General features: G+C 38.7%; 1 long non-coding RNA gene across 5 annotated transcripts in view; it reads right to left on the bottom strand.

Moving 5' to 3' along the window:
- Positions 1-17,359, bottom strand: part of LOC125929505 (uncharacterized) — a 50,665-nt gene that overhangs the window by 13,623 nt on the left and 19,683 nt on the right. Inside the window, exon 3 of one of the 5 annotated variants that reach the window (XR_007459884.1) lies at positions 16,997-17,297. The exons of 3 other annotated variants lie outside the window; for them this stretch is intronic. This is a non-coding gene — a long non-coding RNA (uncharacterized LOC125929505). Of the gene's footprint in view, positions 1-11,362; positions 17,298-17,359 lie in introns of those variants that run through there. One more of the 5 variants, XR_007459882.1, reaches the window with a different exon arrangement.

Raw genomic sequence — 17,359 nt, 5'->3', positions numbered from 1 at the left:
CGATGTGGTGGGAAATGGTGAACCATGTTTGTTTACTAAACTAGGGTTGCACCATGGTTTAGGAAGACAGAAACAGGATGTGGGGTGAAGTTAAAGGCCGGATTGAGGGGACCCACCTACCTATAGTTGCAATACGTATTTTTGAAGTTGTTGACCTTTACCTTACCTGGGTAAAGGTAGGGGTGGTGGAGATGGAAAGGTGGAGATTATAGAGAGAGAAGGGAAATTTGGGAGGCTTTAGCTACTATGTGGGAACAGGAGAAGGCAGTGAATTTAAAGCACTGCAAGCTTTGGGACATTTGAAAATTACTAAATATGCAAGAACTGGATCATGTTTGGCCCTGTAACTTACACACTCAGGAGGTAGGGGACTTTACTTACCTACTTCTATTTCTTTTACTTCTGATACTGTCATGAGAAAAGGTTTTCTTAGCAATTTGCAAGTGAATCCCTGCAAATAATAATTTTACAAGTAATGATCATCCTTATGAGTAATAACAGTAACCATGCTAACAGAATTTTCTCTACTTTGATTGCCACATGGTTTTCCCACTTTGTTCTAGACTTCAAATAGGGTCCCAAAGCTTTAAAACATTTGAAAATCACTATTACTAGGAGAAGTACATTAGAGAAAAGTGTTAGAACTATGTTAAAAAGGCAGAGAATTCCTAAAAAAATTAAATGGGATCCAAAACAATTATTTGCATGTGTGTGTGTTAGCTCTATTAGGCATAGAAATTGAAATTTAGGACAAATTTTACCTTTTTGATGTATTCTCTCAAGAATTCAAACCATGCTCAGGAAAATAAATAACAAGCTTTTAAGTACCTTCAAAGATGTCATTGTTTCTTTGCACTATTACTATAAAAATGAAAATCTTTTACTTATTTGCTTGTTTTACCTCATCCTGACTGAGTTTAATCATTTTTAGAAATACTTTTGCTAATTTTGCAGATGAAAAGTGATTTCTCATTGTTACTTCAACTTGATTTTTTGAGATTCAACTTTTGGCATGTTACCTGATAACTTTATCTTCTCATTTGGTCAATCTTACTTCACCTATTACTTTCTTGGCAGTCTGTGGTATGTTGAGTCACTGTTCAGTTTTTCATGCCCTCTGCATTTTTTTTTTGAAAGGGAGAGAGAGTGCAAGAGAGGGAAGACAGAGGATCTGAAGCGGGCTCTGCTCTGACAGCAGGGAGACCGATGCTGGGCTCAAACTCATGAACCATGAGATCATGACCTGAGCCGAAGTCAGATGCTCAACTGAGTGAGCCACCCAGGTGCCCCATGCCCTCCGTATTTTAAAATCATACATCCATGCCCTTTGGCCTGTGGCTTTGCAGCACCACCCATTATTGAGGGCAGAGTACATCTGCCATCTCCGCTGCTGTTGGGTTTGGTCATGTGATCTCCTTTAGCCAATAGAATGTGGACAGAAGTGATGCAGTACCAGTTCCAGGAGGAGGCCTCAAGAGACATTCCCCTTGTCTACTTGCTCTTCTGCTATTGCCGGGAGAAGCACACACTCTGAGTACCTACTGCCCCTTTAGGTTAGCCTCCAAATTGAGAAACATGAAGCAGACCTCAACCTAACCTGCAGCCTGCAGCCAAGGCAAGCCCAGCCAAACCTGCCTATATTCTTCCAAATCCCAGGCCTGTGAGAGAGTTTCCAACCACTGAGTTTGAGAGGTTATAAAAACAGCACTGGGGGCGCCTGGGTGGCTCAGTCGGTTGAGTGTCCGACTTCGGCTCAGGTCACGATCTCGCGGTCCGTGAGTTCGAGCCCCGCGTCGGGCTCTGGGCTGATGGCTCGGAGCCTGGAGCCTGCTTCCGATTCTGTGTCTCCCTCTCTCTCTGCCCCTGCCCCATTCATGCTCTGTCTCTCTCTGTCTCAAAAATAAATAAAACGTTAAAAAAAAACCCAGCACTGTTGTAAGCAATATAGTCTTACAGTTTTTCTTACTGATTTGTGTCAGTTCCTTATACAGTAAACATTTGATTACCATAGTTTGACTCATAATTTCTTAACATTTACCTTTTAATCTTATGATTTTTACACACATGATTTGAAATATTTTTATTTTTTCAATGTTTATTTTTGAGAGAGAGAGCAGAGGAGGGAGGCAGAGGATCCAAAGCAGGCTCTGTGCTGATAGCAGAGAGTCTGATGCAGGGCTTGAACTCATGAGCCGTGAGACCATGCCTAAGCTGAAGCTGGACACTTAACGGACTGAGCTATCTGGGTGCCCCTAAATTGAAATAATTTTAGACAAATCTCAGTCTTATCCTTTACGGTTATTTCCCTCTGCTTTATCTGACACCTTCCCATTCCTGTGATTACCCATTATGTTTCTAGTGTCTTAATAGGTTATTTCTATGATCTACAGATCTTTATGACATTTTTCAGCCTATCAGTATCCTTTTGCATAACAAACAATGAATTGAATGAGCCTCCTCACCAAAGTCATAAAGATAAAAGATGATATTATTAATAAAAACAATAATTAATATCACCATTTATTAGCTGCCTACCACGAGCTACGCAATATGGTACTTCACATAAATTATTGATTTAATTTTCACAACAGCTCTGCAGGTTGGATATAGCCAACCCACTTTAAAGATAAGGAAACCTAACCTCAGATATTTTTATTATGATGACTTATTATCCCCACTTTATAGATGAGTAAATTGTGGGATACAGAAAGACTAAATAATTTGATCAGGGCCACACAGCTAGGAAGTGGCTTAGGTATGATTCAGACTAAGTTCTGCCCAACTCTACAGTTGCCTCTTCCCACTAAACCTTCCAGAAGACATAGTTAACAGCTCTAATGGCAATATGTTAAAAAGTACACTGGGGATGCCTGGGTGGCTCAGTTGGTTGAGAGTCTGACTTCAGCTCAGGTCATGATCTCATGCTTCGCGGGTTCACGCCCCCCGGCAGGTTCTGTGCTGACAGCTCAAAGACTGCAGCCTGCTTTTGATTCTGTGTCTCCCTCTCTCTCTGCCCCTTCCCTACTCATGCTCTGTCTCTCTCTCTCTGTCTCTCTCTGTCTCTCTCTCTCAAAAATAAACATTAAAAAATTTTTTTAAGTTAAAAAGAAGTACACTGAAGTTTTATTTTTTTCTTTTCTTTTTTTGGAGGTAGGGGAGGTAGGGGGGCTGAGTGTTTGATAGTTAAAGTAATCAGCATCTATTAAGTTCCCAGAATTCCTTAGAAATAACATATTCTCTAAATATAAGTGGTATTTTGGCTAGAGATATGTACATTCTTGTTTATATAAATATTAAAACTTACAATTAAGATTTAACAAAATCACTAGATTTAAGTCTGTTACCCTAAAATAGCAATCAGAAATTTATAGAAGAAATCCAGATGTACTCGCTCATCTAGAAGATGCCATTATTCCACTTACAATAATTCTTATTTACATAATACATGCTTATAGACTTTTAAAAATAATAGCATGTTGAGTAAAAAGAAGCAAATTACAGAATGTGCATATTACAGCATCATTTATGTAAAAAACAAAAGTAAACTAAAATGACCCTAAGAGTGCTTATATGCAGGGACAAGGTCTATAAGGATATATAATAAATTTATAATAAACTGTTGAAGCTGTAACAAGTGGTTACTGTGGCATTAAGAGGTAGTCCAAAGGGGATTTTTACTTTTTACTCTTTATGTGGTATCTGTTATAGAAGAGAGGTTAAGAGTAGGGACTCTGGGCTGCCTGGGTGGCTCAGTCGGTTAGGCATCTGACTTGATTTCGCCTGGGGTCATGATGTCATGAATGTGACATCCAGTTCTACAATGACTGTGCGGGGGCGTGCTTGCAATTCTCCCTCTATCTCTGTCCCTCCCCTACTCTCTGTCTCTCTCAAATAAATAAACATTAAAAAAAAAAAAAAGAGTAGGGGCTGTAAAGGCAGACTGGGTGAAAATCACAGGAAAGAGAAAGTCCAGAAAATGCAAATCAAAACCACAATGAAATACCACCACACGACCACTAGGATAGATATAATTTTTTAAAAAGACAGATAGTAGCAAATATTGACAAGGATGTAGAGAAATGGAAACCCTCAAACATTGCTGTGGAAATGTAAAATGGTGCAATCACATTGGATAGCATTTGTCAGATCTTCAAAAAATTAAACATAAAATTACCATATTACTCAGAAATTCTACTCTTAGGTATACACTCAAACCGAAAACATGTCCATACAAAAAATTGTACGTGAATATTTACAGCAACATTATTCATAAGAGCGCAAAGGTGGAAACACCTCAATTAACATAAACTAATGAATTGAAGAAAATGCGGTATAGCCATATAAGGGACTATTATTCAGCCATAAAAAAGAATGAAGTATTGATATATTCTACCATATATTCTACAATGGATAGACTTTGAAAAGAGCATGGTAAGTGAAAGAAGCCAAATACAAAAGCCTCTTTTTATATGATTCCAACTCTATGAAATGTCCACAATAAGCAAAACCATAGAGAAAGAAAGTAGATTAGTGGTTACTAGGGGCTGGGAGCAGGGTTGGACAATGATGCTAATGATAATGGGGTTTTTAGGGGGTGATAAAAATGTTCTGGAATTAGATATGGTACTGGTTTCACAATCTTGTGAATGTACTAAAAACCACTGAATTGTATACTTTTTATTCGTTTTTTTAAATTTTTTTTTAACATTTATTTATTTTTGAGACAGAGAGAGACAGAGCATGAACGGGGGAGGGTCAGAGAGAGGGAGACACAGAATCTGAAACAGGCTCCAGGCTCTGAGCTGTCAGCACAGAGCCCGACGCGGGGCTCGAACTCACGGACTGCAAGATCATGACCTGAGCCGAAGTCAGCCACTTAACCGACTGAGCCACCCAGGTGCCCCTTTATTCATTTTTTTAAATGTTTATTTTTGAAAGAGATAGAGCATGAGCAGAGGAGGGGCAAACACACACACACACACACACACACACACACACAGAATCCGAAGCAGGCTCTAGGCTCTGAGCTGTCAGCACAGAGCCTGACACGGGGCTCCAACTCACAAACCGTGAGATCATGACCTGAGCCGAAGTTGGACGCTCAGCCAACTGAACCACCCAGGTATACGCCTGTATACTTAAAAAAAAACCATTCATTTATTTATTTTGAAAGAGAGACAGCATGCATGTGTGCGCATAAGTGGGGGAAGAGCAGAGAGAGGGAGGGAGGGAGAGAATCCCAAGAGGGCTCCATGCTGTCAATGTAGAGCCCAATTTGGGGCTTCATCTCACAAACCCATGAGATCATGACCTGAGCTGAAATCAAGAGTCGGATGCTTAACCAACTGAGCCACCCAGACTCCCTGAATTGTACACTTTAAAAAAATTGATTTTATGGTATGTGAATTACATCTCAAAATTTTTTTTCAATAGGGAAAGTCCACCTTAAATGTGAAGAGTCTTGGTACATCAAAGTACTGATTACAGGGAAGGGACTAAAATGTGTGCATGAGCAGACTTTGGAAAGGCAATGCTTTTGGGGGAGAAAAGAGTAAAAAGGAAGAGAGAGGAGACTGTACGGTAAAAGCGGGAAAGGAGCAGAAGGGAGAAACCTAGGGATTCTGCAGGACAAAAGAAAAGCAAGAACATCTATGTTAATTACGTTAATTTACTCATTTCTGTACCTGTATTGTGGTTATATAGGAAACATACCTGTCTGAAGGAAATACACACTAAGTGTTTGAGGTGATTAGGGCTAGAAGTTGGTAACTTACTCTCAAATGATTCAGGGAAAAATATTTTTTGTACTATACTTGCAACTTTTGTAAGTTTCATATTGTTTAAGTATGAAAAGAATCTTCAACCTGGAAATTTTTAAACCTATTAACTCTTGGGTACAGAGGGGGAGACAAACCAAAATTATCAAATCTCTGAAGACTGATAATGAAACTGTATAACAGAGTCAATTAAATAAATGTATATATAAAGTAGGGATGAGAAGAAAATCCATACCCCTAACCATATATATCATTAAAAATGAGAGAGCGGTAAAAAGATTCCAAGCTCAAGACATCAGAAAATAATTACAGAATAAACAAACAACAACAAAGTACAGAAATGGAAACCACAAAGATTAGATAAAATCAGAAATTAGTGGATAGAGAATAGAGAAATAGTATGTTTGAACAAGTCAAAATCGTGATTTGTTTTTGGAAAAAGTTAACAAAATAGATAAGCCACTTGCTAACTTAATCAGGCAAAAGAAGGAAAACACAAATATGCAAAATAAGAAATGACAAGGGGAAATAGTAAGAGTAATTTAAATAGAAGAAAAATTTTAAATCATAAGAGACTATTTGGTAGACCTTTAAGCAAATACATTTTAAAAACCTAGACAGGGGCACCTGGGTGGCTCAGTCAGTTAAGCGTCTGGCTGTTGGTTCAGCCCAGGTCATGATCTCACAGTTCGTGGGTTCGAGCCCTGCATCAGGCTCTGTGCTGACAGAGTGGAGCCTGCTTGGGATTCTCTCTCTCTCTCTCTCTCTCTCTCTCTCTCTCTTTCTGCCCCTCCCCTGCTCTCTCACTCTCTCTCTGTCTCTCAAAATAAATATATAAACTTAAAAAAAAAAAACTAGACAAAATGGTGAATTAAAAACAAAAGAACCCCAAAAAACAAAAAACAGGGGCACCTGGCTGACTTCATTGGTAGAACACTCGACTCTTGATCTTGGGGCTGTGAGTTCAAACCCCACGTTGGGTGTAGAGATTACTTAAAAATAAAACCTTTTGAAAAAACCAACAAACATAAAACAAAAAATCAGAGTTTACCAAATTTGATTCCTTTAAAGATAGAAATCTTAAATATACCAATTTCTGTGGAAGAAATAGAACATTATTCCACAAGAGAACCAGCTCCAGATAGTTTCACAGGGGAATTCTACTAAACCTTCAAACACCACATAGTCCCAATGCTACATAAATTATTGTAGAATGTAGCAAATGTACAACATTGATACCCAAATCAAATGAAGTTGACTTTTAAAAGATAATAAAAAAAGAAAAGGAAAGAAAATCACAAACTATGATTGCTTATGACTATTGATACAAAAATATTGAATAAAACATTAGCAAACAGGATACAACACCATGTTAAGAGAATAATATACCATTGGCACCTGGGTGGCTCAGTCAGTTAAGCATCCGACTATGGCTCAGGTCATGATCTCACGGTTCATGAGTCCCAGCCCTGCATTGGGCTGTCTGCTGTCAGTACAGAGCCTGCTTTGGATCCTCTGTCTCCCTTTCTCTGCCCCTCTCTTTCTCTCTCTCTCTCTCAAAAATAAGTAAACATTAAGAAAAATAACATATCATGACCAAGTAGGATTTCATTCCAGGAATGCAGATTGGTTCAATCTGAGGACATCTAATAAAATATCATATTAATAGATCTTGAAAGAAAAATCATATGATTACCTCCATAGATCCTAAAGAAGCCTTTGTCAAAATTTGACATCTATTAAAAAAATGCAAGAAAATAGAAATTGATGGATATTTTCTTTTTCTTTTCATCTTTTTCTTCTTTTTTTTAATGGATAGTTTCTTAACATATTTTATTTCTCTGGGAAACACTAGGGACATTTCCATAAAGATAAGGAACAAAGCAAGGGTATCTCTATATGCACTATCAAAAATACAAAGTTCTTTTTTTTTTAATGTTTATTTATCCATCCTGAGAGAGAGAGAGAGAGAGAGAGAGAGAGAGCATGCACACACGGTAGGGGCAGAGAGAGAAGGACAGAAAGAGAGAGAATTCCAAGCAGACTCCATGCTGTCAGCACAGAGCTCAATGTGGGCTTCTATCTTACAAACCATAAGATCATGATCTGAGCCAAAATCAAGAGTCAGACACTTAACTGACTGAGCCACCCAGGCACTCCTTCAGCAGATTTATTTATGGAGCTAGAAAGTTAATGCCAAAGTTCATAGGGAAAAATAAAAATGAATAATAGCAAGGGAAACACCAAAAGAGAAAAATCTACAACAGCGCAATCAGACCTTAAGACATTCTACAAAAACTAAGTTAAAAAGCATATGGGGCACCTAGCTGGCTCAGTTGGTGGAGTGTGTGGCTCTTCATCTTGGGGTTATGAGTTTGAGCCCCACACTGGGTACAGAGATTACTTAAAAATAAAATCTTTAAAAAATAAAAATATAGGGGTGCCTGGGTGGCGCAGTCGGTTAAGCGTCCGACTTCAGCCAGGTCACGATCTCGCGGTCTGTGAGTTCGAGCCCCGCGTCAGGCTCTGGGCTGATGGCTCGGAGCCTGGAGCCTGTTTCCGATTCTGTGTCTCCCTCTCTCTCTGCCCCTCCGCCGTTCATGCTCTGTCTCTCTCTGTCCCAAAAATAAATAAAAAACATTGAAAAAAAATTAAAAAAAAAAATAAATAAATAAAAAATAAAAATATAAAGTATCATACTAGCACGTGAATAGATAAATAGATTTGTCGAACAGGATAGAAAATTCACATACAGACCCAAAGACATATAGAAATTTAGTAAGTAAAATCATGGGGGTAAAGTTGGACTTTCAAATAAATAGTCCTGGGAAAACAGGATAGCCATTTAGAAAAAAATTAAATTAGATTTATGTCTCATACCTTACACAAAAGGATTAGAAAGTTAAACCTTAAATAGGAGACCACACAAATATTAGAAGAAAACACCAACATGACAGTCTATATGGAAAACCCAAAAGATTCCACCAAAAAACTGATAGAACTGATTCATAAATTCAGCAAAGTTGCAGGATATGAAATCAATGCACAGAAATTGGTTGCATTCCTATACACCAACAATGAAGCGACAGAAAGAAAAATTAAGGAATCAATCCCATTTACAGTTGCACCAAAAACTATAAAATACCTAGGAATAAATCTAACCAAAGAGGTGAAAAATCTATACACTGAAAACTATAGAAAGCTTATGAAAGAAATTGAAGAAGGCACAAAAAAATGGAAAAATATTCCATGCTCCTGGATAGGAAGAACAAATATTGTTAAAATGTCGATACTACCTAAAACAATCTACATATTCTATGCAATCCCTATCAAAGTAACACCAGCATTCTTCACAGAGCTAGAACAAATAATCCTAAAATTTGTATGGAACCAGAAAAGACCCCAAATAGCCAAAGCGATCTTGAAAAAGCAAACCAAAGCAGGAGGCATCACAATCCCAGACTTCAAGCTATACTACAAAACTGTAATCATCAAGACAATATGGTACTGGCACAAGAACAGACACTCAGATCAATGGAACAGAATAGAGAACCCAGAAATGGACACACAAACGTATGGCCAACTAATCTCTGACAAAGCAGGAAAGAATATCCAATGGAATAAAGACAGTCTCTTCAGCAAGTGGTGCTGGCAAAACTGGACAGTGACATGCAGAAGAATGAACTTTGACCACTTTCTTACACCATACAAAAATAAACTCAAAATGGATGAAAGACCTCAATATAAGACAAGAAGCCATCAAAATCCTTGAGGAGAAAGGAGGCAAAAACCTCTTTGATCTTGCCCATAGCAACTTCTTACTCAACACGTCTCCAGAGGCAAGGGAAACAAAAGCAAAAATGAACTACTGGGATCTCATCAAAATAAAAACCTTCAGCACAGCGAAGGAAACAATCAGCAAAACTAAAAGGCAACCAACAGAATGGGAGAAGATATTTGCAAATGACATATCAGATAAAAGGTTAGTATCCAAAATCTATAAAGAATTTGTCAAACTCAACATCCAAAAAACAAATAATCCAGTGAAGAAATGGGTGAAAGACATGAATAGACACTTCTCCAAGGAAGACATTCAGATGGCCAACTGACACATGAAAAAATGCTCAACATCACTCATCATCAGGGAAATACAAATCAAAACCACAATGAGATACCACCTCACACCTGTCAGAATGGCTAACATTAACAACTCAGGCAAAAACAGATGTTGGCAAGGATGCAGAGAAAGAAGATCTCTTTTGCATTGTTGGTGGCAATGCAAGTTGGTGCAGCCACTCTGGAAAACAGTATGGAGGTTCCTCAAAAAACTAAAAATAGAACTACCCTACGACCTGATAAAAAATTATCAGGACACCTAGGCATTTGTCCATGGGATACAGATGTGCTGTTTCAAAGGGACACATGCACCCCGTGTTTATAGCAGCACTATCAACAATAGCCAAAGTATGGAAAGAGCCCAAATGCCCATTGATGGTTGCATGGATAAAGAAGATGTGGTATATATATACAATGGAGTATTACTCGGCAATCAAAAAGAATGAAATCTTGCCATTTGCAACTACGTGGATGGAACTAGAGGGTATTATGCTAAGTGAAATTAGTCAGAGAAAGACAAAAATCACATGACTTCACTCATATGAGGACTTTAAGAGACAAAACAGATGAACATGAGGGAAGGGAAACAAAAATAATATAAAAACAGGGAGGGGGACAAAACAGAAGAGACTCATAAATATGGAGAACAAATGGAGGGTTAAGGGGAGGGGTTGTGGGAGGGGGGATGGGCTAAATGGGTAAGGGGCACTAAGGAATCTACTCCTGAAATCATTGTTGCACTATATGCTAACTAATTTGGATGTAAATTTAAAAACATAAAAAATTAAATTAAAAAAAGACAGCAGTGAATTTCTTTATAATCTGTACATAAGGAAAGAAAAGTTTTCTAACTGATCCAAAAACCAGATTTAATAAAGGAAAAGACTGATAAATCTAATTATAGAAAAATAAAAACTTTTTTCATGGTTAAAAATATAAGCAAAGTAAAAGATGAAAAACTAGGAGAAAATATTTTCTGCATATATAACAGGTAAATAGCTAATAACCCTTAAATATTTGAAGATAAAGAAGACCAAAAATCCAGTAGAAAAATGAGCAAAAGATATGAACAAGAAATTAAAGACATTTTAATATGGACTTTGTTTAAAGATACCAAAAAATGTCAAATTCACTTATTATAAGAGAAATGCAAATTAAAATCACACCAAGAACCCTTCAGTTCCAATTAAGATGGGTTAAACACATTCTATTCTGTCTTCACTCTCAGAGCAAAGATAATCCTTCACTCTGACCAGAGGAACCACAGTTTGAACCATAGTTCAAAGAGCATAGAGGGAATCTCCATTTCCTTTTCTTTCCTCCCCCCTCCCTTTCTTTTCTTTTCTTTTCTTTTCTTTTCTTTTCTTTTCTTTTCTTTTTCTTTCTTTCTTTCTTTCTTTCTTTCTTTTTCTTTCTTTCTCTCTTTCTTTCTTTCTTTCTTTCTTTCTTTCTTTCTTTCTTTCTTGTCTGAATTCACAACCCTGAGATCAAGACCTGAGCTGAGATTAAAGTTGGAAGCTTAACTGACTGAGCCACCCAGGCACCTCATCCATTTCTTTTATTTAAATCTCCCGATCTTCCCACCACTTGGCTGCAGAAGCAGTTATAGTCATAGGAAATGCATAGCAAAGGGGAGACTAAAGCCCTGGCTGGCCAGAGGACTAGAAAGGGGAACCCCTGTGAACTAGAGGAGAGGAGTGATCACAGAGACAAGGCTTCAGAAGGTAATCTTATAAAGTTATGAACAAATTCCTGGACTTCTCCTGTGCTGAGCACGCATCAAAATCTTTGAGAACTAAACAGGGTAGGTAACTGTCAACGTATCAGCTGGCCTGTGGGTGGCACACATGCAGGATAGATCTAAGGGCACCACACAGGCAATGAAAATTAAAGTGACATTGGAAATGCAGCCCACAGAACACAGATCGGGGGTGCCCGGGTGGCTCAGTCAGTTAAGCACCCAACTTAACTCAGGTCATGATCTCAGGGTTTGTGAGTTCCATCCCCACATTGGGCTCTCTGCTCTCAGTGCAAAGCCTGCTTCGAATTCTGTCTCCCTATCTCTCTACCCCTCCCCTGCTGGCACACTCACACTTTCTGTCTCTCTCTCTCTCAAAAATAAACATTAAAAAAAATAAGAAGAAGAAGAAGAAGGCAGATCAGAACTTGCAATCCGTACCTAACCAGGTCAATTGCCTGCTTAAAAAAAATTATCAGGACACCTAGATGGCTCAGTCGGTTAAGCGTCTGACTCCTGGGTTCTGCTCAAGTCATAATCTCGCTGTGTCGTGAGTTCAGCCCTGAATCGGGTTCTGCACTGGCAGTGCGGAGCCTGTATGGCATATGCTCTCTTTCCCTTTGTCTCTCTGCCCCTCCCCCACTCACGCTATCTCTGTCTCTCTTAAAACAAATACATAAACTTTAAAAAATTGTCCATAGGGATGAAACAAGACTTAGAGTATCAGGGGTTCCTGGGTGGCTCAGTTGGTTGGGCGTCCAACTTCAGCTCAGGCCATGGTCTCGCGGTTTGTGAGTTCCAGCCCCGCGTCAGGCTCTGTGCTGACAGCTCAGAGCCTGGAGCCTGCTTCGGATTCTGTGTCTCCACCTCTCTCTGCCCCTCCCATACTCATGCTTTGTCTCTCTCTGTCTCTCAATAATAAACAAACATTAAAAAAAATTTTAAAAAAGACTTAGAGTATCATAACATAATATACAAATGGCCAGGATGCAATCCAAAATTACTTGACATACAAAGAAACACAAAAGTCTGACATATTATCATGGGAAAAGAAAAAGATACCATCCCCAAGATGACTCAAATACTGGAAATATCTGAAAAAACTTTTTCCCCCTTTTTAAAAAGATTGAGATATAATTAATATATAACAGTACATTTGTTTCAGGTACACAACATAATGATTCAATAGTTGTAAATTTGTGAAATGATCACCACAGTAAGTCTAGTTAATATCCATTACCATATATGGCTACAAATTATTTTTTTCTGATGATAATAACTTAATATTTACTCTCTTAGCAACTTTCAGATATACAACAAAGTTTTATTAACTATAGTCATCATGCTGTACATTACTTGGTAATACCAAGACATATTTATTTTACAACTGGAAGTTTGCACCTTTTCACCATCTTCACCCATTTTGCCCACTTCCTACTCCCTGCCTCTGGCAACCACCAATCTGTTTTCTGTTTCTGAGTTCAGTTTTTTTTTTCCTTAAAGAGTCCACATATAAGTGAGACCATTTGGTATTTGTCTTTCTCTTATTTCACTTGCATAATGCCTTCAAGGGCATTCTATGTTGTTGCAAATGGCAAGATTTCCATCTTTTTATGACTGAATAATATTCCATTGTATATATATTCTACATTTTCTTTGTCCATTTATCCATTGACAGATGCTTAAGTTGCTTCCATGTTTTGGCTATTATAAATAATGTTACAATGAACATAAGAGTGCGTGTATCTTTTAGAGTTAGTGCTATCATTTCCTTTGGTCAAATACTCAGAAGGAGAATTGCTGGATCATATGATAGTTCTATATTTATTTTTATTTTGAAAAAGAGAGAGAGTGGAGGAGGGGCAGAGGGAGAGGGAGAGAGAGAATTTCAAGGAGGCTCCAAACCCAGTGTGGAGCCCAACACAGGGCTCGAACTCATGAGATCATGACCCGAGTCCAAATCAAGACTTGGACACTTAACTGGCTGAGCCAACCAGGCGCCCTTATTTTTAATTTTTGAGGAATCCCCATACTGTTTTCCCTAGTGGCTACACGAATTTACATTCCCACCAACAGTGGACAAGGGTTTCCTTTTTTCCACATTCTTGCCAACACTTTTTATTTTTTATCTTTTTGATATTAGCCATTCTACCATGTGTGAGGTGATATCTCATTATGCTTTTGATTTGCATTTTCCTGATGGCTAGTGATGGTGAGTACCTGTTCATGTACCTGCTGGCCATCTGTATGTCTTTGAAAAAATGTCTATTTAGTTCCTCTGCCCATTTATTTAAAGATTTTATTTATTTATTCTTTTAAGTAATCTGGTGGGACTTGAATTTACAACCCCAAGATCAAGAGTGAGATGCTTCACAGACTTGAGCCAGTCAGGTGCCCACCTCTGCTCATTTTTTAATCAGACTGTTTGTTTTTTGTTACTGAGTTGTATAAGTTCTTTATGTATTTTGGGTATTAACCCTCTTTAAATATATAATTTGCAAATATTTTCTCCCATTCAATAAATTGCCTTTACATTTTGTTGGTGGTTTCCTTTTGCTGGTGCAGAAGCTTTTGGTGTGATGTAGTGTTCCACTTGTTCATTTTTTGTTTTTCTTGCCTTTTTTGGTGTCAAGTCCAAAAAATCATCACCAAGACCGATGTCAAGGAGCTTACCACCTATATTTTCTTCTAGGAGTTCGATGGTTTCAGTTTCTTATAAAGTTAAACATATGTTTACCAAATAACTTAGCAATCCCACTTCTAGGCATTTATCTCTAAAACTGTACACAGATATTTATAGAAGTTTTGCTTATAATCAGAAAAAACTGCAAACAATCCAAATGTCTTTCATTAGGTGAATGGATAAGCACACAGAGGTGCATAGGTACAGAGGGACACTGATGGGCAGTACCAAGAAATGAACTATTGATGCACAGAGCAGTGTGGGTGACTCTCAAAGATACTATGCTAGATGAAAAAAGTAAGTCTCAAAAGGTTACGTACTATATAATTCCATTCATATGACACTGGACAAGTCACATGAGGAATGGAGAACAGATCAGTGGTGACTAGGGTTTATAGGTGAAGAGAGTGTCTGACTAAAAAGGGGTCCCATGAGTAAATTTGGGGGAGTCATGGAATGGATTGGGAGTTCCATGTCTTCACTGTGGTCACAAGAATCTAGGGGCACCTGGGTGGCTCAGTTGGTTAAGTGTCCGACTTCGGCTCAGGTCATGATCTCGCAGCCTGTGAGTTCAAGCCCCGCATCAGGCTCTGTGCTGACAGCTCAGAGCCTGGAGCCTGTTTCAGATTCTGTGTGTGTCTCTCTCTCTGACCCTCCCCCATTCATACTCTGTCTCTCTCTGTCTCAAAAATAAACATTAAAAAAAAAAAGAATCTATACATATGTTAAAAGTGATAGAACTGCATACCAAAATGTTTTTATCACGTAGAAATTTTTTGGTGGGGCACCTGGCTGGCTCTGGCTGGCTCATGTGACTCCTCACCTTGGGGTCATGAGCTCAAGCCCCACACTGGGTGTAGACATTACTTAAATAAATAAATATGAAAAAAACCACACTGAGATACTGTTTCTTTCCTATTAGAGAAGCAATAACTTGAAAGTTTGACAAAGCATTCTGCTGGCAAGACTGTGGAGAAATAGGCACTTTCACTGGTGGTAGGTATGCAAATTACCATAACTCATTTAAGGAGAGATCTGACAATGTGTAAAGAATGACATACGGGGTGCCTGGGTGGCTCAGTTGGTTAAGTGTCTGACTCTTGATTTTGGCTCAGGTCATGATTTCATGGTTCGTGGGATTGAGCCCCATGTCAGGCTCCATGCTGACAGTGCAGAGCCTTCTTGGGATTCTCTCTGTCCTTCTCTTTCTGCCCCTCTCCTGCTTACACAAATGCACACACTCTCTCTCTGTCTCTAAATAAATAAATATTTAAAAAAAATTAAAATGACATGTGTTTTACTTTTGACTCAGCAATCCAACTCCTAGGGATTTACTTTAAAGAAACATTTTCAGGGGTACTGGCTCAGTTGGTAGGGCAAGAGGACTCTTGATCTCAGGGTCATGAGTTTGAGCCCCACATTCAGAACACAGTTTACTTAAAAAAAAAAGAAAACGAAAATTTCCAATAACACAAAAATCCTTATGCATAATATGCCCTGAAGCACTATTTGTCATTGCAAACTATTGGAAACAACCAAAATGCTCATACATAGAAGAATAGTTTCGTAAACCATAGTACATGCACACAATGGAACACAACATGGCTGTAAAAAAGATTTAACATCTCTATGAACCAATAAGAAGCTATATGCAGGATACATATTATTAAGTGAACAAAGAGTAGTGCTAAAGAGTGTCCATAGTGTGAAAAGAAGGAACAGTAATAACACATAGATATATCTGCTTATTTTTAAACAGAGAAACACAGGAAGGATAAACCAGGAAATGAGACCCCTTTGGGCGGGTAGGGATGGGTGGAGAGGACAGAAGCAGAGGAACAGGGTGGAAGAGGTGGGAATAGGGGTTACACTTGTCTGAATATATATTACACATAGTTTTCTCTCAGGACTGTATTCATGCTTCGCATACTCAAAAATTAATATCAACAAGGATGGAAGAAAAAAAAATCCCTTAAATTTAAATAGAAGCGGAAACAATGAACTTAGTGTTATTTCAAATGAAAAACATAAACATAGCGAAATAGGGCAGGGACAACTGTTGCACACTGTGTTTTGGCCATATCCCCTCAGACTAATGACAAAAAACTGTAAACAAATATTGAGCTCTAGTTAGTAGGCTTGCTTTTGTAGTGGTATGGATTAGCCATTCTGAAGCTATTCTCTATGCTTTGTAGGTCTGAGCAAGTCAATAAGTATGTTGATTACAGTGGGAGCCAGTTTGTCACTGGTGGGAAAGGGAGTTACAAATATGGAAAGGAGGAAAGCTGGAATGAACCCCGTGGTGTTAGACTAGAATTGGAAGTAATAGTGGGGATTCATGGTGTATGAGAGCAGAGCATTTGGTGGTAAGAGACTGTGACACTCCCGGACCCAAGAACAGCTTCTGAGAACCATAAATGGTAGGGCTGTGCCTGGCCCGTTATTTATAGAAGCCCCACACCCTGTAGGATTGTAACATTGCCCATCTACATTATGAGATTGGCCTCACTATTACATTACAAAGATGACTTTCTGCCAATAGCACATTTTTTATTTGGAGACTTGGAATAATAATGGAAGAAACAGTCTAAGTCCTATGCATTAGTCAGGCCTCTTTCTGTTGCAAGAGAAGAAACTGAGCTCGAACTAATCGAAGCACTAAGGGGGTTTATTAGTACCTACCGTGGACAGATTAGGAGTGGGTCTAGCTTCAGGTCCATCTGGATCTAGGGGCTTGAATGATATCATTGCGGCTCTCTCTCTTTGTCACTCGGGCTTTCTCTGCTGGGTGGGTGTGATGGAACTGGACAGCACAAGGGTCATCTCTGGCCAGTTTAGCAAGCCCAGCAGAAAGAAAGCCTGCCTCCTAGATTCTGTCAAGAAGATCCAGGAAGGACTGTGATTGGTCCAGCTCGTGGGGTGAGAGAGATGGGGCCACCTTGACTGGTGAGCCCCAAAACCACAGGGAGTGAGGGAGGGGTTCCTGAAAGGAATCATAGGAGAGGCCAACAAAATTAATGACTCTCTATTGCTTTTCCTGCCACA

Source organism: Panthera uncia, chromosome A2 (assembly GCF_023721935.1).
Source record: "Panthera uncia isolate 11264 chromosome A2, Puncia_PCG_1.0, whole genome shotgun sequence".
In the NCBI taxonomy this organism is placed as follows: Eukaryota; Metazoa; Chordata; class Mammalia; order Carnivora; family Felidae; genus Panthera; species Panthera uncia.
The sequence above is the reverse complement of the archived record's forward strand: the minus strand, read 5'-3'. Positions and strand labels throughout refer to the sequence as shown.